Genomic DNA, 24,088 nt, shown 5'->3' with positions numbered 1-24,088 from the left:
AGGCCCTGCTCCTAGAAGCTCCCATTCAGAAGTTCTGGGTGGGGTTGGGAATCTGCAGTTAAACAAAGGCACTGGTGATCCTGGTGTCACTGGTGTAAGACCCACACTGGGAGACCACTGCTGGCCTTCTGGGAGACACTTTCTAAGGGGTCCAAGCAGGGAAGCCCCTGATGAACTCACAGAGAACCGCAGAGAAAAAAAGTCAGGCCTGAAACACATTCAGGCCCAGACAGCAGGAAGCGGACTTTCGACAGTACCAGTCCAGTGGGAAGTTTCAGTCCCCCTTTTTCCTGCCCTCCCTACACTCCATTCTTGGAGGGCCTTTTAAGTCCCAAAGGGAGGAAGGCCAAAGAAAGAAATGAGAAGTAGATCACACCCTCCTTCCTGGACAGCAGACCCTGGCCCCCTGTCTGCTGGTAAATATTTAACTAGCACAACACTAGTCTTTGACCAGCACACTGCCCTCCAAGGTAAACAGCCGTGCCTTGGAGTATCTGCCTATTTCCGTGGTGTAAATACTCTCGCAGCATGGCCATCTGGGGCTACCAATGTGATGTTACTGGATGCAGGGTTAGAAAGAGATGCCTACAATTAGATCTTGTGAGCTGGTAGAAGCCAGACCCAGCTCACCACTGTTCATAGCCCGAAGTCATGCCCAAGATGGGGCGGTGGGGGAGAACTATCTAGAATGAAGACTGAGTTGCTGAATAGAACATTGTCCTGGACCTTGCTATAGAGTATAGAGTTAAAGTGACTACAGAGCTTTCTGTCACTGCTCAAGTTCTCATCCAGTGACAAGGGAAAAACCGAACAAATTTCAGTCTGGGGCTAGTAAGAGACCAAAGAAAAGTTTCATTTTGGTTATATCCTAAGGATGGTGCTGTCCAATGTATAGGTTACATCGGGAACTTTTATCTTTAAAACTGGTAGGATATTTTTAAAAAAGAATTATCGTTAAGTGGAAATACAAAATTCTGAAAGGTATAGGTGAAATCTCTGGCCCCAGAGTGAGAACCACAGACGTAGGATATTCTGTAGTTGATGAGGTCTGTTTTGGAGAGTTTTCTTTACTCTTCCAAAACAGATGTCCCTCAAAGGAAGGCAGCTGTCTCACTGATAAACAAACAAACAAACAAACAACCCACAAACTGTTAGAAGATAGTACAGGAAGAACCCTCAAAGATGTGGGTAAGACCTACCTCGGGGGTACACTGTGAGGGTTAAAAGAGCAAACACTTGAACGTGTCTAATACACATACTAGGTCTGCAGTCAGTAGGTTGTGATTTTCCTTCAGAACGTCATTAAGGTTCAGTGTTGGCGGATTATGTTGATTTCCTCTCAGGGAGCTTCATTCGTGTTCATAAATGTAAGAATCGTTTCTATTTTAGGTCTCTTTCCACCCCTCCTCTCTTGCTGATGAATGTCACAATGGAAGCCTTAGAGCGAGCACCTTCTAAGACCCTTTGACAGGTGGGAAGAGAGGAGGCGAGAGAGGAGAACCAAAACTAGCTTTTAAACGGGCTCCAAAGTGCCCGGCGCAAGTGGAAACAACTTCTATGTAGTTTAAGCCGCCACGAGGACCCCAAGACCGCAGCTCTCCCACACCCGCTGCCCGAATAACTGGCCCTTTGTGCTTCCCTAATCCATGCAGCAGATTGTAAAGCAGAAAAACTGCTCCCAGCGAAATGCTGCTTCCAGTCCAGACCAGGCTGGGAAACCACCGGGACCTTCCATCAATCACGCCCGCTTGCAGTGAGGGACACTCTCCAGATTTTTAAACTACCTTCACAACCCACCATCCCCCAACTTTTCAGTGACACAAGCCCTGCCTTTTGCCGTTGAGTCAACAGAACCTCGAATGTTCCAGGCTTCCAGGCGGCCCTCGCTCCTGTTTCTTGAGGGGAAAGAGAAACTTCCCGGGGACGAGATACGGCCTGCGGCCGGCCCTGCACAGAGCGGAGGGGAGAGACACAAGCCTGGACGCTAGGGACCCCCGGGCTCTGCAGCCCCATCGGCCCGGGGCCCACGGCGCGTGCGTTGCGCGTGCGTTTGCGGGAGGTTGTGCCTGGCGTAGGGCGAGCCGGGCGGGCTGCACAGAGGCCGTGTCCGCTGCGCTCCGAGCGGCTGCCCCGGGGCTGGTCAGCGGCCACCAGGGACCGAGCGCCGAGCCCACTCGGGCCTCTGCGGTGGCTCTTTTACGGCTCCACACGACACGTGTTTTTCTTTTTTTCATTTGAAAGGTTTTTTTAAAAATTGTGATAAAATATACATAACCTAAAAGTTTTGACCATTTTAAGTGAACAATTACACTCACAACGTCTGAAAAACTTTTACATCCCCCCAAACAGAAACTGCCCCCATGAAACACTAAATCCCCATTCCCACCTCCCTTCGGCCCCTGGTAACCTCTCATGGACTCTGTCGCTATAAACTTGCCTATGCTAGGTGCCTCATGTAAGTGGAATCATACAACAGCTGTTCTTTTGTATCTGACTTATTTCACTTAACAGACACTTGTTTCTTATTAATGAGTCTACAGTCCAAACACTACTACCATGCTACTTGGCTGGATTTCTCGTAAGGAATTCTGAATAATGGTGTCCAGAATCAGGAGACAGAACAAGATCACAAAGACGCGAGCGTGGAGAGAAACTAGATTCGAGCTTCCTCTGCAAGGCGCGGAAGGATAGCGCTCGGCCGGAAGGGGTCCCCGCATGCGCAGAAGCAAGTCTGACAGCGGAGGGCGGGTGCGGCGGGGCGAGAGGAAGCCGGTGGAGAAGACTCAATTTGCCTAGGCTTGCAGTGAGTGTTGTCGTCTCCCACATGGTCTAGCGGTTAGGATTCCTGGTTTTCACCCAGGCGGCCCGGGTTCGACTCCCGGTGTGGGAACGCTAAGCCTTTTGAGGGGGGGAAGTTAACTTAAGTCCCCTCTTAATTTAGGAGAAGACTAGTGTTTTTTAGAAAACCCTGTAACTGCATTTCAGTAGCAGCTGGGAGAGGTCGAGGCCGGAGAGAGTCAAGTCTGCCCTGGAACCAGCTTGAGAACACAGCCAACACAAACCCGGTCGGCTGGCTGGAGCAGGCGGTAAGGAGGTAACTCGAAAGAGTGCGAAGTTAGCTTTTGAAATAAGCCTTTAAACCTGAGGAGCAGGGAGCCAACCGGTCCCGTGCTAAGATACATGTTTCAGCTGGTTTTTCTGCGTAATTTCTCCTTGTACTGTGAATATGGAGCAAATGACCAAAAAGTGCTCTTTGAAAAAAAAGAAGACACATTGTAGGACATTATAGGGCTTTTAAGCTGCCTAAAGCTATTCCTTTGAGAAGGACAGCAAGATTTCCAGAAAACAACATATCATTAAAGGGCAGAGTGGTTCAGTGTGCAATCTACTGTGTTTGCGATCCAAAGGACTCACTAAACCAGTTATTGCGGGGTGGGGGTGGGGCAGAAGAAAAAGAAAATTAGGTTATTACAAATACCGAGGAGTGAGGCAATGGCAAAAGCAACACTTTCTTCTCACGCCCTAACATATTTATTTGACACATTCTGTTTAAAAAATTTCAAGAATTCATGATATGCTCAATAAGATCTCTAGAGTTAGAAATCTTAGTACTGATGTGTGACAAGACAGTTTACAACTGTTACCCAAATAAGTGCCTCCTCTGCTGTGCTCATTTGTCTTGCTTACCTCTCCAAACATTTGCCATTAGGAAAAACCTCCAGGCATTTAGAAGTCACACTTCTTTCCCACTGGTGTTGAACTCAGAAGCGTCCCCGATTGTTCCCAGACTGCCTTTTACACTGAGAAATGTCTGTGAAAAAGACTTGGCATCCATGTGACTTTGAAATGTGCTCCCTTTTTAAAGTCCTTTGGGATTTTTCAGGGGCACGAAAATGTCATCCTTCATGGGAAAAACACTAGGATAAATCTATGCTTATTCAAAATTCCTAATAAGGAGCTTAGGGGAGCAATTGATCATCAGCAGGTAATCTGCATTTCTTGAATCCAGTAGGACAGAAATGATAAGAAAATAAAAAGTCTAATAATAATAGGCAGTATTTATTGAGCACATACAGGATGAATGCTTTAAGCACCGTTTAAAATGTTATGTCTCTATCCGCCAGAGGCCCAGTAGGAAACTGATGATTCTTAATGAGTTTAATCAAGGTACATTTAGGTTTTACTTAGGGTCTAGGAAAACAACAAGGAATAATGCTAGTCCTCAGGGCTCCTGGGCCTAAAATGAGTAAGGGAGTTGGGGTGGCTGATGGAGAGGGCTGCCACTGAGGAGCTGTGGGTTTTGTTTGTCTTAACACTTGTTTTCATAGGGCAGGTGAATTCATAAACATGAAGGCTGTTAAATCTATGCATCCTATGAATTGCTCATTTCCATAAAACAGATTTGTGGCCTCACAAAGTTGACAAAAGCTTCCTTCGGGTACATACGATACTTAAGAGACCCAGAGCAGAGTAGATACTTCTACAGACAAGTACTTAATAAAATGAGAGTGTGATTTTATGGAAACATGGTTCCTTGAGGTCTATTTGGCATTTCTTAAAGCCTTGTATTTTCACAAAACATTTTGCCATAACTTTCATTAATCATCGTCATAATCAGTCTTTAGATGCATAGACTATTTGAGTTGCAGATGCCCTTTGCAGTCATTTAATCGAGCCCTTCACTTTACCCTTGAAGCATGGGTCCGGGACTGTTTGCCTCTGATTCCCTAGTATTGGACTTTAGACTCTATCCCTCAAAATGGAATTTTGCATAGTGTCCTGGACAGATACCAGTCCTTCCAAAACCCGGCTTCAGGAAAGGGGATAGGGTGCAGAGAAGGTGAATTTGAAAAATTCTGTTGTATCTCACTTTCGATTAGTGTTCACAGGATAGCTACATGAACACAGTTGTAACAATTTTTCTATTTGAAATGTTGAGGTTTTTAAAAATTTTTATTTTATTTTATTTGGTCTTTTTTGTTTGTTTGTTTTTGGAAGGGAAGGTAATTAGGTTTCTTTATTTTAATGGCAGTACTGGGATTGAACCCATGACCTGAGGCATGCGAAGCATGCACTCTACCATTGAGCTATACCCAACCCCACCCTTTTGTAAAATTCAAATATTTTCTAGAGAGTGATGATCTTCATTTGGGTTATTTGAACTAGTCATAGGTTTTCAACATGCTTCCATTTTTGCATATGGTCATAAACTCTGAGCGAGCGAGTCTGCATAGAGATCCCTTGGTGCCCACCTACATGTGTATATAGAGTAACATAGATTTGCATGTGTGTTCCCTCAGAGGTACGTGCTACATGCAAAAAATTTCCTAAATAATCACAACATTAAAACTTCGTATTATGACAAGAAAGGGAAGGCAAATGTGAATTTTAACTCACCTACGTTGTAAAACTGAAGAACTTGGAAAAACACTGAATACTTGGAAAATCACTGGAACAAATAATCAAAAAATCAATTTGCAAACCTCTAGAAGACCACAGGGTACTGGGTAATCATCCTACATAGCTTTGTGAAAAACAAAGCTTACCAGGTGAATCTAATTTCCTTTTGTCACAGAGTGACAGGCTTGGTAGATGTAGGGAGCAGTCAAGATAATCCATCCTGACTGAAGAAACCTTGAAATTTTGTTCTGTGTTGGGTACTCCTGAAGAAAGTGTAGGTAAGGCTATTGCTGTCTGGCAGTGACACATTCAAACCCAAGTTCAGAGCTCAGTTTCACCCAGATAGGCAACCCACCCTCATTCTAGGCAGAAATGACCTTGTCCTTCCCAAGTCTCTACTGCCTGGGTTCCTTTTTTTTTTTTTTTTAATGTTATTCAGATTTTCTTTGTGCATATTACTTCATCTCTCTGTTCCTCAGTTTCCTAGACCCTAAGATGGGGATACCAATTGGACCTACCTTATAAAGTTGTGAAGATTAGATAAGATAATGGATATAAGCTGCTTGGCTCAGTTTAGGGCCAATGACCATTGGGTGCCGTCATTACCACCATCATCATTGTCATCATTATCATGTTGAATTCCTCTTTCTCTACCTCTCATTGCAACGTTAAACCTGATCATTTCTACCTCTTCAGTGCTGCCCAGGTATGTTCTTACCTATTTCTCCTGCCCCTGTTCTGGTTCAGATCATCTTGGTCCCTGGATTATTGCACCAGACACCAAACTGGTTTCTCTGACCCCCATCTCACCCATCTTCTCTATCTCACATCATACTGCCCGTCCTAGCACAGAGCTGAGGGTGCTGCCCCCGCACCTGTACCTTCAGGGCTTTGGCCTGCCATGTGCTCCCAACCTACCTTTGCAACCTACTCCTACCTCTTCCCTCCATGCACCCCAGATGCCAGGTAATTTCTCACTGTGCCCTGTATCTGGCCTCTGCTCAATTTTCCCTCTACTGAAATGCTCTTGTGTCCCTTTCTCTAAATGTCTGCATCTTATCCACCCTTTAAGGCTTAATTCAAATGTCTGGTTCTTCACGTAGCATCCCTTACCTCTCCTGCTGGGAGATGCCTGATGGGAATTTCTTCTAATTCCCCTTAGCATCTTGTGTACGTGTCTTCTGATGCTAACCTCTAACTTCAGGTCTTAGCTTAGATGTTACTTCCTCCAGAAGCCTCTCCTGCCTCACTGACACGGGGGGAGATGCTTGCTCTGCACAATTCCCTCTCGTTGTATTTACCACACTTGCCACGGCCCTCCCTAGACCGCATGCTCCAAGGCCAGTTCCCTGCCCACAGTAAATACTTAATAAACATGCATTGAGGGAATGTGTGAGCCGGACAAGGACTGTATTGTCCCCAGGAACATCTTAGGTTCCAAGTTACAGAAAGCCACTGGATCTAGTTCAGGCCTGAGAGAGAATGCTTGGCTTATATAACCAAACTGTGGAAAGTGGAGTGGTGTGGCTGGCCTCGGGGACAACCAGAACCAGTGTTCCCTCTCTGTCTGTCCGTGTGTCAGATTTATTCTCACCTACTATGGACCAGCTGTTTCCACATGGCAGGGATCCGGATACCACCAGCTCCGTACTCATTGCTCACAGCTCCCCCAACCAAGAGGGAAGGTCTTTCTTTTTGTAGTTTCTGTGGGAAAGTGCTGGGGAGGAACATGGCCTTCCTCGGGCCCCGTGCCCTCCCGATGGTTGATGCATGTGGGGTATTATGATTGGCAGCCTTCATTAGAACCACGTGGTGGAGAGGAAGGAGGAACAGGTTTTAAAATTAAGCCAAGGAAATTAAATATTGGTGATGGTTTCACAACTTTGTGAATATACTAAAACCCCCCTGAATGTAAAAGGCTGAATTTTATAGTATATGAATTATATCTCAATTTAAGAAAGAAAAAAAATTAAGCCAGAAATAAAATATCACTGGCAAAATAATCATTTTTATATTCCTTTTATTTGAGCTGCTCATTTATCCAGCACATATTTATAGGCAGCTGGTATGCGCCAGCACCATTTAGATTTACATTTTAGTTGGGGAATCTTCCACACACACAAAAACACATGAATAAGGTAAGAAGTCTGGGTTTCATTCTAAATGTGATGGGAAAACTCTGGAGGTTTAAGCAGAGGCTGGGTTCTACTTCCAAGATGAGACTCCCTGGATTTGAGGGGCTTTGAGAGTCTTCTGGCCAGGTTCTCTGTTTGTGGTCAGCACCGACTGCACTTTTATAGGAAGATGAGAATGTTTAACAGGTCTTTGAGATGGCTTCCATAACCTCTTTTCAGAATTTGGCAACTTTGTCATAAAATAAAGCTTCCTTATAGACTAAACCAAATCACATTATACTTTGCTTTCAGCCCGTATTTCTGGAGTTAGCCAAACTGCAATATTTGGAGACACAGTCCCCAGGACTGCCCTCACTTTGGACATGGTCTGCAAGTTTGGGGGGTTGCCAAAACCATGCTCGGGGTTGGTAATGTGCTGGAAGAACCCACAGAACTCACTGAAAGCTGAGGTATCCACAATTAGGGTTTATAACAGGAAAAGGACACAGATTGAAATCAGCCAATGGAAGAGGCATATGGCAGAGTCTGGGAGGGTCCCAAGTGCTAGTTTTCTGTTGTTCTCTCTCCCCGTGGAGCCAGGATGTGTTACCCTCCCAGGATTGATGGGTGACAACATGCATGGAATACTGCCAACCAGGGACACCCACCTGAGTTTTTATTGGGGCTTCATTATGTAGGCATGATTAATTCATTGATTGCCCATGTGGTTGAACTCTTCCTGTAGGCTGCCTGATAACATGTGAGCCAAAGCCCCTACCCTAAGTCACATAGTTGGTCTTTCTGGCTTGGCCAGCTCCACCCTAAAGCTATCAAGTATGGCCAGCGCCTGCCCTAAACAAAGACACTCCTCTCAGGTATGACATCGATTACTTCCCAGAAGCCAAGGGTAAGGCCAGACCTCTCTTTGGGCAAGGCCGCATTCTTCACTACACAGCATTTTTTTCTAGTTTTCTTCTCAATGGAAAAGGAGAAGAGATGGGATTGGTTATTGCCACAAACTGTTTACCAAAACGTTAAGTAAGTGCTCAGGGCACCAGCTCATGATGGCTCTGACCTCTCCTCCATCTTTTTCCCTAAGGGGAAGTTCCAGAAGGAGGGATCAGGAGAGGCTGTGGGGTACCCCACATCACAGTCTGACCTTTAAATGGAAACAGTGGGCCTTTGGGGGAGTGTCTGGTGCTGGGGGTTTCTGTCTCATCAGAACTGCAGTTAGCTTGATGGATGTCACCTGCATTAGGATTTTCACTGGAAGCGCCAAAGCAAAAATTGCAGAATTGCGTGCAGAAAATGGAGGGCTGTCAGGATTTTGTCCGGATCTTGCAGCATCTGACAGAGGACTTGGGGAGTCCACCTTGTTCTTATCAGGGAACCCCTATCTCCACCCTCAGTGGGTTTTAGCTATGTTGGCCCAACACCTGCAGCAGTCTGTATGCGTCACCTTTGACCCTGACTCTTTCATTATGTATAAACTTAGCAAGTCCATTTGCCAAATGCAGAGAGACCCACCATTTATTTTTTGCCTCTGGGTGACTCTGTTCAGTCAGTGCTGTTTTCCATTCTAAGCTCTAATACAGGAGATGCCAGGGAGTAGGGTGAGGTGTGCAGAGGAAGGCAGGAGATTTTGTAAGCATCAAATGTGTTCATTGAGTCTGAGGTGGGAACAGTGAATCTGACAGTTATCAGAAGCTAAAGTAATTTTCCATGACCTGTGCTTGTTAATGTCCTGATTGGGGTTAATAGATTCAAGGGAGGCAGAGGAGAGCGCTGCACTAAGGGAAGTGAAGGAGGAATAATCAGAATTTGGCAACAGCTCAGCGGTGGGGTGTGAAAGGAAGGGATGATTCTTTGACAACCCCAAGATGATAAGCATCCCCAGAGAGACAGAGAAGTGGGGCAGAGAGAATGAAATGTGTCTCCTCTGACAAATTTGAGGCACTGCTGGGACATCTAAATGGAGCAAATGAAGAGTGCAGGCAATTCAGGCTGGAACACCTGCGAAAGCAGACCCCTCGGGGGGGCAATTGTCATTTTCAGGCAAATAAGAGTCTTCGGGGTTTGGGGTTTTCGGTTTTCTCACTGAATGGTGCCTGGCAGTTGCCAGCAGTGGGGTCTTGCAGAGAGGGTGTGCGCTTGGGAGGATGTGACAGATTCTGTCGTGTACCTGGCCAGTAGTGACAGACACAAACTTTGGTACATAGACCTCTAGCCCAGCAGTGACACTTCTCAAGGGCATCGAATGTGCACTGCGCAGCTCAGAGGGCCTCTGGTCCTCTGTGGTCATCATGGATTTGATATTTACCATGATAATTTTCTGGCAGATGGCTGTAAAATGTCTTGAGGAAGGTGTGACTTTTTCCAAGTTGAGCAAAGGTATATATAAGCTGGCAGAGGCTCTAGGCTGCTTGTTAGGCTGTCTTTCAAAAAAAAAAAAAAAAAGTCTTGGTTAATAAAGCCTGCAAATTTTCCAGTCCCTTCTGATCTTGTTACATTATGGGGGAAGAATCAGTCAAAGACTTTGAGCTGCAAATTATTTTATAAACTGGGTACCTTCATGTTTGCTGCATTTGTTGCACATGCTTTGTGTGTGATTGTGGGACCCACTGAAAAGCTGACTTGATACAAATTTCATGGAAAACTGTTTAGCGTGTAATACATATCGAGAGCCATAAAGATGCTTCTTCCTTTTATCTGGTAATTTTACTTTTAGAAATTGACATCAAGGGAAGAATCAGAGAAGAGCAAAGATACAGATTGATGAACAAGGCAGTTTTTTCCCTTACAGCATCATCTATCATTAAAAAATACTCAAAATGATAACAAGATCCTATAACAGGAGAATGAACGAACACATGGTACATCCATATGGTGGAATATTGTACAGCTGATTATTTGCAGCCAAGATGATCTAATGACACAGGAAAAAGCAGAATTGTAAACTCTGTCCAACTTTGTATGGAAAGAAATATACACACATACATAAACACAGGAAGGAAATACACCAAAAAGTTAACAGTGGCTATTTCTGAATGGTACGGTTACATTTAATTTTTTTCCTTATACTTATTTCAGTTTTCCAAATTATGTTTGAAAGTGGTATATAATTACTTTCCTAGTCAGGAACTTTTCCCCCAAAATAAATCCATATGGCTTGGGAGTCTGTGTTGAGTGGCATGAGATGTTCTATAATGTGTTCCCAGTTTCAGAGCTGTCCAACCTTTTGAAAGCTTCTGTTTGGCGCTTTCACACTTTAAATGTAGGTTCTGGGCTGATCCCTGCAGTGGGCTGGGCTGAAGGGACAAGGGTCCGGGCCCACAAACTGCCCCTTCGTGCCCTCACCCAGGGTGCCCTGGGTAGTCCCCCTTCTCACTGGAGAACAAAACCTGGATGCCCTCGGTCTTGCACAGGAAATGCTGTTTTATCTGTTAAGTGACGTTCTCTTAGTTAACCAAGATTGTCCATTAGCCATTCACTGTGAGCTCTTTTCTAGCATCTAAAGACTTTTTAAGTGCTTAACCCAGATCCCATTAGCCTTCCCCATCTGGTAATTTCTCTCTCGTCGGAGTGCTGCTTTTCTTTACTGCTCTTTTACAAATGAAAATCTGAGTGTTTAAAAAAATTTTTTTATTATAGTTGATTTACAATGTTGTGTTAGTTTTTGGTGTACAGCATAGTGATTCAGTTATACGTAAAAATTGTTTTTCATATTCCTTTTCACTATAGGTTATTTCAAACTATTGAATATAGTTCCCTGTGCTATACAGTAGGACCTTGTTATTTATCTATTTTATATGTAGTAGTTTGTATCTGCTAATCCCAAACTCCTAATTTACCCCTCTGCCTCTTCCCTTTCAGTAACCATGTTTTTTTCTATGGCTGTGAGCTAGTTTCTGTTTTGTAAATAAGTTCATTTGTGTCATTTTTTTAGATTCCACATATAAGTGACATCATATGACATTTGTCTTTCTCTGACTTACTTCACTCAGTAGATAATCTCTAGGTCCACGGAGTGTTGTTTTTTTTTTTTTTAATTGTTTTCAGGTGGATTTCTGATCTGCTGGGTATGGAAACCCCTGGGAGATTTATCAAAATGAAATTTCATATCAAGAATCACAATAATTTGAATTCTTAGCTGAGGGTTAGCCGAAATAATGGCTACTTTCATAAGCTGGGAAGAGGTCAATGTCAGGTATGACAAATAAAACAGTAAAAAGAGATAATAGAATTCATTCCATGTTAGACTTAGCAGTAATAAAAGCATAATAACTTGGATATTTAGAGAGAGCACTCTATTTTTCAAACATGATCTTCTGAGGATGTGATATAAATATACATAGACATGTATATATGTAGAAAACCATTCTGCTTCCAAGAAGGTTAGACCCCTCCCCACCAAGAGTTCATAAATCTCCAGTCTCCAATGACTCTTTTCCTCAGATTGAGTCCTCCAAGGGGCAAAGAGACCTATGGGGAAGAGGGTGTGACTACAGCTCTCCTCTCACATAAATGAGTATTAACATTTAAATATTTAGCGGCTTCTTATGAATCTACAATTATTTCAAATAAAAAGTTAAAAGAAATTAAGTGAGAACAAGAAACATTAGGAGCCTAAGGACTAAAGATTCGTTATAATGACTTTGGCCACCATCCCTAGGTGCACGACACAGAGGTAGTTAGATGCTGGTGAAGGGAGGGTAACTGGCTTGGGAGTAGTGGGTAGAGGGGATGCAGAGAGACCAGAAGAGACAGCCTAGGGTTTTATTGTTCTGCCAGCAGACAGAGGAAGCAATAGTAGTATTTCTGTGAATACTTGGGGTGGGGCGGGGGGGAGTGGTATGACAAGGGGAAGGATAATGTTGGTTGGTTGTATGGGTTTTTTGTTTTGTTTTGGCTGTTTATTTTTAATTTTTTTAAAATTTCATTTACTTCCTTATTATTTTTTTTGAAGGAGGGAGGTAATTAGGTTTATTTATTTTTTTAATGGAGGTACTAGGGATTGAACCCAGGACCCCATGCATGTTGAGCATGCGCCTTACCACTGAGCTATCCCCTCCCCTCTGGGCTGTTTAGTTTTAGATGACTAGGTATAGACACAGGGGTAGATGCATTGCTGTTGAACTCCAGTGTAGACACACGAGGTCCTCTGTCTTTTGCTCACCACCAACTGCTTGCTTGTTCCACCCAGGGCTGAGTTAGGTCAAACAAGGTCAACAGTTCCTGGGGATGTTCTGGGGTCAAGTGTGCAGCTAATGGAAGAGTCTTTTTTAAGTTGGTGTCATGGATTCATTCTCCACCTTCTGCGTGGGCCACAAGCCACTGATGAATGAAATGATCTCAGCGACCAGATGCAGTGCACCTGGGGGCGATGTTACCTCAACAACTCTGTTCGCCCTGGATGCTGAAGCTAGACCCAGCCTTCTCTGGCTGAGATTCCCAATTGGTCAAAATTTTTTAAAAGCTAGCAGTTCTGGTCAAAGAACTGTGGCTGCTTCCACTGAGCCTTTTTGAGCACAAAAGCTGGTTCTGTGCAGGAAGGGGTTGCCCAGCGCACAGCTCTGAACAGAGCTTCTCCAAAATCCTTTCCACTTTGCCTCGTAACTGGAGCCCATGTTCCCTTTCTGGGAAGAACACTGTGGACAATTCCCTGTACATAGAGAGCTGGCTCCATTTCCCAGCAATTCCACGAAGTTCTCGCTATGTGATGGTAAAAACGGAGCAACCTAAACATCTCCGAAGCACTGGGATCTGAAACAGAGAGCAGCTGGGGCACTGGTGACAAGAAACAGAGTCCCACTTTTCAGCAGAGAGTTTTTAGAATTTAGAGTAAATATGGCACCGAGGGTTTGATCACAGTGATTGCTTCAGCGTAGGACCTGTGGGGATATTAGCAGGTCCCCAAACATTCTGAATTTCTCATCAAAGCTTGGCAGACTGCGTAAGCTTTCTTTATTTTGTCATCTGTAATCATGTGCAAACAGCTACTAGTTTTACAGAGAAATAAAGCTGGGAGGTGAATCAAATAGCTTGGGTTACAGCTTCAACTTGACACAGGGCTTAGAATTGATTCTACTGCCAATATGTGACTTTGGGGGGAAATTCTGTATTTTCTTCAAATACTAGTTCTTCAAGTAAAAACCAGTAGAAAATGCAATGCCCATGTGATCAGGTCAATGGAAGTGTGAACAAACCAATATAAAGGTGCCCAGTAGGCACTCTAAGACCCTTCCTCTTCGGTCCCTCCTCCTCCTCCTCCTGCTGTTCATCCCCTTTTCTTGTCTCTAGAGCTGTGACTTTCAAACTTTTTATGGCTGAAACTTCTAAAACATTCAAATAAATATGTATGTAGATGCCAGGCAAAGAAAACTGATAAAACCCCGAAGCTGCTTACAAAGGAAGTGCTTGCTTTGTCCCACCTTCTTTTCTTTGGAAGAAGTTTCCAGCAATTTTAAGTGCCTTGGGGATGGCCTTTCTCCTTTACTGGGAGACCCTGGGGGGAGTGCAGGCGCATGATCGGAATGGATCGCTGGCCACTTCCATCCTCCCCATCTTTCACTACCCCTTCTCCTTCCCAGATCTAGGTAACTGAAATCCTCCCAGGGAGGGCTCCAGTGTGTTTTGGGTTGAAATTAATGCATCTTGGGCAGGAGTTCTTTTCATTTTGGCATTTTCTCGGATGAACTCACTTTCTGGAGGGAAGGCAGGGCTAGGTATGTGAGGGCGCTTCCTAAGCCCGAGACTTGACTGGCTTGTATCGGAAAGTGGGGAGGTGCTTCGTGCGCACAACCCTTTACTTGGGTTTGTGTGTTTGCCAGATTTTTACCCACACCTGGAAAAGATGCATGGAATTAGGTCTGCTGGTGCAAGAAGGGGGTCAACGGGTAAATCACAGCTTGGCTGTGACCGCGGCTCTAGTAGGGCTCCTGCTAGGGGTGCCTCTACCTCCGGAGGTTAGGTGGCCTGGGCACGAGGCTGTCCTCAGAGGGCTCGCAGATGGGCAGGAACGCCAGCCCCCACCTCGGGCTCCCATGAGGTTCCAGCTGGTGTGCTCCCCTCCATGTGACTTGCCCTGTCCCTGCCCCTGCCCCCTTCTCCTGTTGGCTCACAGTTTCCTCTTCAGCAGGACTATCGGGAGCCTTGCGAGAAGTGGCACATTCCTCCCTCCCAGGGAGGAGGAACATCCAAGGGCTGGGAAAAGGGCTTCTCTCCCTTTCTGTGGCTCTGATTATAGACTCCTGGGTCTGGAGGGTGAGGACATCCTGGAGTCCTGCCCTGAGCCGGGAGTCGGCATGTACAGTAGTGCTTTCAAGATCTTAGTCATCAGTAAACAGAGCTATTATGTTCTGGGTCTGGTGTGTTCTCTCTTCTGCTGGGCGGCCTGTGGTTGCCATGGATATGGCTTTGTCTTTGGAGGCCTATAACCAAGGAGGATTTAAGTAAATCCTCATGGGTCAATATTTCCATAAAACCAAAAAGAAAAAGAAAAAAAAAAAAAAAGAAAAGAAAAGGAGAAAATAAAGAAGAAAAACTTTCTTAAACAACTCCAAGAAACTCTTAAAACAGTTCTGAAATCATCACCAAAGCAACAACAAAGCCCTCAGTCTTGCCAGAACCTATAGGTTCACACATTGTTAAGAAGTACTCAGAATTAGAAAGATGAGACCCCTTTAATGGCTCTGACTGCAGCCAAAGGAAAATGAAGCTATTTCCCAGTTGAGTGTTTTGGACACTATACAGTTACATTCTCTTTTTCTTGCGAGTGCTTATTTTTCAGAATGCTTCTTGATTTGGCATTTCTAAGATGTGTCATATTCCAGCACATAAACGAACCTGGGTTTCAGGCAAACAGTAGTTATTTCCATCTGACACGGGGGATTCAGTGACATTTGGTAATGACTATGGAAGATGGGTAAATTGAATTAAGAAGGCTAAAAAAAGGAAAGAAAGAAAGAGAGAGAGAAAGTCTCAGTCCTGCGCAGCAACCAAAGAGCTCCTGTGTCTTTGTTTGAAAACACATGCACCCTCTCCCGGGATTCCTCACAAGTCACTCGGGAGAAAGCTACTGTCGCCTGGTAAAGCAGAGGTCAGGGAGCTGGGGAGCAGCCACAGCCCCACCATGCTTTGGTTCTTTACTCAAGAGCTTCATCCTTTTTAATGGGCTGCTCTTTGTGGGTGTTTCTTTGTGTTTCCAGGGACCACACTGCCTTGGCCAGGGAAGCAAGCTGTGAATTCTGAGCTGGGGACTGCAGCCGAGGTGTCCACAGCTGGGAAAGGCTGCTTCCATAGCGGAGTCCTTCCAGTATCATGCGAGGCCCCTCCCCTCACAGTAACAACCCGGGGTTTTGTCATCCATCCCACTTGCTTCTCTGTCTATTGTCGTTGGCGGCAAGACACTTGCAATAAAGAAATTGTGCCTGAGCTGCAGTTACACAGGAGGGATCTCTTTCACTGAAGTGGGACAAAAAGTGATGTTAATTTCCTTTCTGTGTGCTTGAGTTTTCATGTGTTTGTACTTAATACCAGCTTAATCCACAGTCTCTCCATGCTTGCCTGCCTCAGGAGTTCTCCCCAATCCTGCCTGTGAAGTCACCTGGCAATCGCTGAACTCCCTGAGTGGAAGATTAGGAGACACTTGCTCTGGCTCTAAGTGCTCGGATGTAAAGCCCTTTGTGATGGTCAGGAACAGAGAGGGCAGGAACGCGGCTGGCTGGGTGACATCAGGGTCAGTAGGCTTGCCTGGATGAGGAAGGGAAGCTCACGCGTGAACTGTCTCTGGCAGGTCCTGGGAGAAATGCCCTGCCCCCAGGCCAGCCTGCCCTCATCACCAACCACCAGCTGCCCAGGAGGCCAAGGTGGTGTTCTGTGGTGGTGGGCCAGTGAGGGGAGACCCAGCTTCTCCATTTGAAGAGGCCAGTTATAGGGTGAGTCTGGGAGCCCTAAGAAAACTCTGGGGTGTGAGAAGGAGTCCCTAGATAGATAGCTGCTGGGTTCTCTGAACCACCTCCTTAGATTCTCAAGGGAATTTTGACTCCCAGAGCTTCCATATAGTTCCTCCACGACCACCACCAGATGGGAGTGATTTCACGGAAAAGCCAGGGCTACCCCGATTCTTACTTGACCCCAGGCTGTGAGAGATCATTTTGATTTGGATTAAAAGGAGTTTGCTGATTTTCCAAGTTAGTAAACGGAATAGAGGGATGTCTGCAATTTGGAGTTGAGGATGACTCTGAAATGACCCCAGGAAGGTTATAAGGTTCACCGTATCTGTACGAGGACAAAAAAAAAAAAAAAAAAAAAAAAATCACAAGGAAGAAAAGGAAGAGGCAGCTAAAAGAGCCAACGTGGCGGTGGGGGAAGGCTGCTGTAGCTCTGATTTTAAATGAACACCAACAAAAGATGGAAGGAGGGGCATGTAATGAAGGGTGCCACAAAAGAATAGCAGGAATCTGTATATTAGTGTCAGGAAAAGCTGAAGTCCAGAATATGCTAAGACTTGTGAAATAGCAGCTGACATGAGAATAATACTCCATGGTTTGTGAAGCATTTTCATGTAAATGATCACGTGGATCCTCACAATAATCCTTGTGGGGTGGGAGGGGGAGGAGTTATTGTCCTCAGCGTGTGGGGGTACTTCTCAGAGGCAGAGCTGGGATTTGAGCCCAGAGCATCTCAGGCCAAATGCTGGGTCTTTCCATCACCCCACATCACTTTTTCTGTTACACTGCTCAGAAGTATATTTAGAGAAAGATGGGGCTGGGCCATGCTTAGGGAGATAGGTGACAGGAAGCAAAACAATCCTTAAAGGCTAGAACCAATTTCCCAAGATGAATGAGACCTTCAAGGAGAGTTGAATTCTCTAAGCCTAGGGGTGGGCATTGTAGTTGGCTGTTTCCAAAAGGACCTGAATTTCTCCTGCATGGCACTTACTCTAGAAATTACTTGCTGAGTATCTGTGTTCTCCACTAGACTTAGTTTCTTGAAGGCAGGGACCATGGCCATCCTGTCCATCCTGGTCTGGCCATTGACTGCCCAGTCAATGAATGAATAACTGATCACAGATCTGTCAGGAATTTCTGGAAAATTATGGGAAGTATGCCACAGAGAGAGGCATGATTTACAAAAATGAGAACAGGTAGACTCTAGAGGCTACTTACCAATTAGCTGATATTAGTCTCCAAGGCATTTAGATTCATTTCAAAGATAAAATCGAGGCCCAAAGCCATAAAATGAGTCACATGAGCCCATCTCAGTCATCCCAGAGACCTGATCAGAACCTTTGTTTTGGGTCACTCAAGGCTAAGTTGAGGCCATCTGGGCTACAACATCCTAAATGTGGAAAGAAATGGCATCAAGGCAAGAATCTTCCTTTTTAGACTCTTGGTTCTGCTTTAGGATGAGCTGTTCTATTAAGTAGTGAGTCTTAGAAAAGGAAGTTTTATTTATTTATTTTTCCTGTGGAGATACTGGGGATTGAACCCAGGACCTCGTACATGCTGAGCTATACCCTACCCCCTCCCCAGAAGAGGAAGTTTTACTTTCTGCTTGTGCTAGAAGGTACATATTTTAGAGAATTTAGAAGAGGATACGTTTAACACTAAAGTTTAGCGAAGCTTTCAATTGTCAATGCCTATCGTCATCACCATAATCACCACACATCCAAGTGTAAACAGAGGCAGAGCCCTCTCTAAAGGACCCTGAGATCATGAGGGCCTGGGTGCAGTTGAAACAGATGTTCAGAGAATTCTTAAGCTCCTCTCTCCTTGGGAAAGACATTGGTTAAGGGTAGGCCTCTCGTTTCCTCTTTTCCTGACCCTCAGGCCCGCCTTTCCAACTTCATGTGTGGACTTTTGAGGGCTGGGAGGAGGCTGAGCAGATGCATCTCATGCGTTTCCTCCTTAGTCGTGTCACTGTAGCCAACAAGGGTTGTCCATTTGCCCCTCAGCACACTCAGCATGTTCCCATCCCCAGGCATTGGCATCTGTTGTTCCCTCTTCTGGAATTCTTCCCCAGATCTTTATCCCCACAACTGGCATGGTGTCCTTCAAGCCTCTGCTCAATCAGTCTCTCCTGGGAGAGGCCTGCCTGGCCCACCTCCTGTTGTGTTTTCTTCATAGCGCGTTCATCACAATGTGAGCCAACTTATTCTTCTCCCTGTCCTAGCTCCCCTTCTCCTTCTCTCTCCTTCCTAGGTCTTCCTGGTTTTCTTCGGCGCCTGTCTCCCCCACTAAAACGGGAGCTCTGGGAGGCAGGGACCTCGTCTGTCTTACTCTCCGATGCATCCTCAGTGCCTATGCTGGCACCTAAGCAGGGGCTCTACCTACACTTGTCACATGAACAAGTCGACTCTCCCATCTTTTTTCTTGGCTGCTTCCATTGAGAAAGCTGAGGGACACTAAGGTCATCTATTTTCAACAAATGGTAAATGGAGACCACTGCAAAGCACTTTGATGCTGGTAAAGAGTATTCATGCTTGAGGGGGGTCTCTGATAACCTGAAAACAATCCACAGAGACAGACTCAGATCACAAGTTCTGGAGGCATCCTTAAAACCTGAAGGAACCACGCTCGGTGTTGGTGCAGGTAAATGAAACCTCAGGGAAAGCTGAGAAAAAGGAATGGGGTGAATTCCACCTGGGAATGTAAAAAAGCACTGCTGGCTGGAGATAAGCCTGCTCAGGATCCCTTAAAATAATCCTTTACTCATACTGTGTTGTGCTACCTGATCAGTGCCCGTGGTTAAGAGCGAGGTTGGAAGGAGCTACGAGCAGCCAAGGAGAGGCAGCAGAGAGAGGCGGGAAGTCCTGCCTCAGTGCTCCCATTTCTGCCAATTTTACTGGATGATGGGGATGAGGGGTGGAGAGGGGTTGGGGGGGAAAGCAGCATAACCCCTCTTTATTGCAGCTTGGCAAAACTGGGACGGTACTGCTGACTTTCTTAGTGGGGAAGGTAGGAAAGGGTAAGGCTATCAGGTCATCTGATAGACCCCAAATAACAGTCAATTAAACAAGATAGAAAGTGTTTTCTCCCACAGAATCTTCTGAGCCTAAGGAATCCAGGCCAGCACGGCAGCCATGGAGTCATTGACCTGATTGCCTTCAACTTTGTTGTTCTGCCATTGTTGGAATATTGCCCTCATCTGCAGGGTGGACACTGCCTCATCCACATTTAAGCCAGAAAAGAGAAAGAAGAGGAAAGCATTCACCTTTCAAGCTCACCATCAGGAAGCCGCACACATACCATACATATTCTGGTGGCTAGAACTTTGTCTCATGGCCGTACCTCAGCGCAAAGGAGTCTGGGAAATGTGGGCTTCAACCAGGGTGGCTGTGTCCCAACTAAACAGTCTACAACCATGAGGAAAAGGAGTATCAGGAGATAGTTAGCATCTCTGCCGTAGGTGACTGGAGGAAATATGGCACAATGCCTCATAAGAACACTGTCAGATCTCCTTTGCAACTGCCCCAGGGGAGGAAAATCAAAGAATTGAGAGCCTCTCTGCAGAGCAAGGAACTGCATAGATTTAGATAAACAGATTAATGGAAATTTATTCCTGGAAAGAGTATGAAGACTAGCGATAATAAACAAGGCATGATAGTGCCATAAAACAGAATTGGAGCAATTCTGAAATCCTCATCAGAATGTAGTGGCTACCAGGTAATTTACCTAATCAGTCAGAGTATTGCCTCCTGCTCCCACACCCACCACTTAGAATGAACAATAAAACAGGTCCACTGTGGGGTCTAGATCTAGAAATACTGGAATGTAAGCTCTACAGATAATAAATTTGTGGCGGGCACTTACTCATCCAGTGCACAATTACTAGAAACTTACCCAGAGCATCATGCTGTACTATGGGGGTGGGGCAGTTCTGCTCTTGAGAATGAGAGGTATGTTCCTCAAGAGTTCAATGGTGGGGGTAGGTATAGCTCAGTGGGAAAGCACATGAATTGCATGCACAAGGTTCTGGGTTTAATCCGCAGTACCTCCATTAAAAAACAATTTCTACAATATCTGCCTATGAGTTCATTCATTTATTCACTTAATAAATATTTATTGAACATCTTATTATGAGTCAGACTAATTGTGAAAGGGCTGAGACATATTGATAAAAAGCTAAACAAGTTTCCTGCCCTCAGAGTGCTCATCCTAGTGTGAGAAAAAAGACAGGAAAGAAGCAAGCAGGTGAATAAACAGGACACTGTGCAGAGATAAATATTAGGAAGGAACCAGATAGAGTGATGACAGAGCACTTGGGCAGTGAATAGGAGGCTCAAGGAGGGCCTTTTTGAGTTGATGACATTTAAGCTGAAAATCTAAAGAATAAGCTGCCAGTCATAAAAGGAGCCAGATGAGGAGAGGGGAACAGAGCTTGGTGTGTTAGTGGCACAGCAAGGAGGACCAGTGTGGCTGGAGTGTCCTGAGTGAGGGGAGAGGAAGGCAAGATGAGACTGAGAGGAGAAGACTGGTCCCAGAGACTTTCTGGAAGGTGAGGAGCTTGAGCTGGTCCTTGGAGGACAGATGAGCTCTAAGGGTGAGAGAGGAGGAAACATTTTCAAAGTAGGGTGAGCAGGGTAACTGCAGGCTCAGGGTAGTAGATAAGAAGAGTTCATATTGGGAGTAGTGAGAGAGAAGGCTGGAAAGGGAACCTGGGGAAAGTTTTGGAAGGTCTTAAAGGCCAAGGAGCTTGAATTTTCAAAGATAACGTGCAGCCATTTGAGCAGGAGTGAAATGTGATCCAAATGTGGTTGTAGATTTTCTTCGTGTTACACCAAGACTTCTCTGTCTTGGTACTATTGATGCTTGGGGCTGGATCATTCTTTGTGGTGAAGGGCTTTCCTGTGCTTTGTAGGATGTTTAGCAGCATCCCTGGTCTCTAGTTGCCAGTAGCACCCCTCTAAGCATGACAACCAAAAATATCCCCTATATTGCCAAATGCTCCCCAGGGAGCAAAATTCCTCCTGGTTGAGAACCAGTGTTTTTTTTTTTTTAAATTGGTTTATTTTTATGTTTTTTTTTTTTTTAAACAGAATTTTGGATCTGAAGTATCCTGGTCATTGACTTTGCTCCTTTCACTATAATTGTGTGGACATAGGAACTGGAAATTTAAGTAGTAGAAAGGCCACCTTAGTTCTAGTTACTGAATATTATTTGGCTCCATTTTAAGAAAAGCTTATGCAAAGTTTGTACAAATAAGGTTTAATTCACTCTAAAGCGAGGCTTTGAAAGCCCTAAGGGATCTTTCTTCCACACTTCACATTAACATTTCTGCTGTTCGTACAGTATGTACCTGTCTTTGCAGGTAAGTACTTTAAGGCAGCACCTGAATTTGGGAGGTGGGAGAGGTGAGGCACAGAGGAAAGGGCCTCTTCCCAAAGAGGAGATGAGTATATTGAGCTGAAAAATAAACACTAAGGAGGATTGTGATTTTTTTTTTTCTTGATGCTCCTAAGTTTATTTTTTTAATTTTTAATTTTGTTATTTTAATCTTTATTGGGATATAGTTGATTTACAATGTGTTAGTTTCTGCACATTGTACAGCAAAGTGATTCAGTTATACACATATATGTATTATTTTTCATATTCTATTCCATTCCTGGTTTATTACAAGATATTGAAAATAATTCCCTGTGCTATACAGTAGGGCTTTATTGTTTATCTATTTTACATATAGTAGTTTGTACCTGCTAATCCCAAACTTCTAATTTATCCCTCCCCCTACCTTCCCCTTTGGGAACCGTAAGTTTGTTTTCTATGTCTGTGAGTCTCTTTATGTTTTGTAAATAATTTCATTTGTATCATATTTTAGATTCCATATCTACGTGATATCATATAATATTTGTCTTTCTCGGTCTGACTTACTTCACTTAGTATGATAATCTCTAGGTCCATCCATGTGCTGCCAATGGCATTATTTCATTCTTATGGCTGAGTAGTATTCCATTGTATAAATATACCACGGCTTCTTTATCCAATCATTTGTCAATGGACATTTAGGTTGCTTCCATATCTTGGCTATTGTAAACAGTGCTGCTATGAACAATGGAGAGCATGTATCTTTTTTTTTTTTTTAATGGAACTAATTTTATTTAGAGCACAGAGCACAGGCACACAAATGATCTGGTGTTCCCAATCTCTCCTGTCTGTCTTTTTGAATTAGAGTTTTCTCCAGATAGGTGCCCAGGAGTGGGATTGCTGGGTCATATAGAGGTCCCTACATTTAAATTAGCTTTGTGGGAACACTTTGGGATTAAAAAAATCCCCTAATTAACATACTATATTCTTTCATTGCTTCCCTTCTCCTCTAGATGATACTTGAGAGATATGCCAGAGAATATGAAGAAATTCAGAAATGTTTTAAAAAAATCTATCTTCCTAAGTCTTTAAAGTAATGCATTGGGTTGAATAGTGTCCCAAAGTTCGTGTCCACTTGGAATCTCAGATCTGGAACTAGTCTTTGCAGGTGCATTTAGTTACTATGAGAGCATGCTGGATTAAAGTGGATCCCAAACCCAATGAATGATGTCCTTTGAGGAGAGCAGAGGACACAGAGATGCACGCACTGAGAAGAAGGCCACGTGGAGATGGAGGCGGAGGTTGGAGGGACGAATCTACAAGACCTGGGATGGCCGGAGCCGCCAGAAGCTAAGAGGAGCAAGGAAATATCCCCCGAAAGCTTTGGACAGAGCTCCTTGATTTTAAGCTTCTAGCCTCCAGAACTGTGAGGGAATAAACTTCTGTTGTTTTAAGCCATCCAGTTTGTGGCAATTTGTAGTAATTGCAGCCCTAGGAAACTAATACAAATGGTAATATTATAATTGCTTTTAGTTTTTTATTAACCCAAGCTTTAGTGCCTGAAACACCCTGCTTTTCAGAACTGGCATTGACTTGTAGCAAAAGGTTGGCTTTGCCCCGTGCTTGGCCACCACTGGATTGGCTTCAAACAAAAGGCCACTCAGTTCAGTTCCCACTGCACCAAAAACAACCACCAAAAATTCAGTGCCAGGAACAGGTTTCCCACCAGAAGCCTGCACGTGGCAGTAATGCCGCCTTCAGACCAAATTCCAAGGCGGGAGGGTTGGGCAGCCTCTGTGGTGGTGGGTAATGGCTCCCGGTCTCCTAAATAAAGGTTAGTGACCTCGCCAGGCAAGATGTCACAACCCTAAATTAAAAGGGAAAGGGGGAGGCTACTGGTCAGATCCCTGAGGAAAACATGGGGAGGTGAGTCAGTGGCTGATGGGTGTGGGAACAGGAGGGAGAGCTGAAGAGAGAGGGGCCGGGGGGCTGGGGTGGGAGTTGGAGGGGAGACGCTGTGTATCTGAGGTGGGGGAGAGAATGAGAAACAGGACAGCTGAATCTTTTCAAGAGGAGAGGGAAATGATCTTAATTTACCATAGGCCAAAACAAAAAAGGAAGATTACACAACATCGTTAATGACAGTGTTTCTGTCACTCACCCTGATGGTAGTAATTATGTCTATTATGCAGATTTGGTGGTTGAGGTGCTGTCCTGCCAGCCTGCTCCTGCGGGGATTCATGGTGGTGGTGGGGCGGCGGTTAGCAT

General features: G+C 44.7%; 1 long non-coding RNA gene and 1 other non-coding gene across 2 annotated transcripts; both read left to right on the top strand.

Moving 5' to 3' along the window:
• Nucleotides 1–2,810: 2,810 nt before the first annotated feature.
• On the top strand, nucleotides 2,811–23,670 carry LOC116668524. Its single transcript, XR_004325636.1, has 2 exons — nucleotides 2,811–3,086; nucleotides 22,834–23,670. It is a non-coding gene; the product is annotated as an uncharacterized LOC116668524 (long non-coding RNA).
• On the top strand, nucleotides 2,819–2,890 carry TRNAE-UUC. Its single transcript has one exon. It is a non-coding gene; the product is annotated as a tRNA-Glu (tRNA).
• Nucleotides 23,671–24,088: the final 418 nt, after the last annotated feature.

Source organism: Camelus ferus, chromosome 14 (assembly GCF_009834535.1).
Source record: "Camelus ferus isolate YT-003-E chromosome 14, BCGSAC_Cfer_1.0, whole genome shotgun sequence".
Lineage (NCBI taxonomy): Eukaryota > Metazoa > Chordata > Mammalia > Artiodactyla > Camelidae > Camelus > Camelus ferus.
The sequence above is the reverse complement of the archived record's forward strand: the minus strand, read 5'-3'. Positions and strand labels throughout refer to the sequence as shown.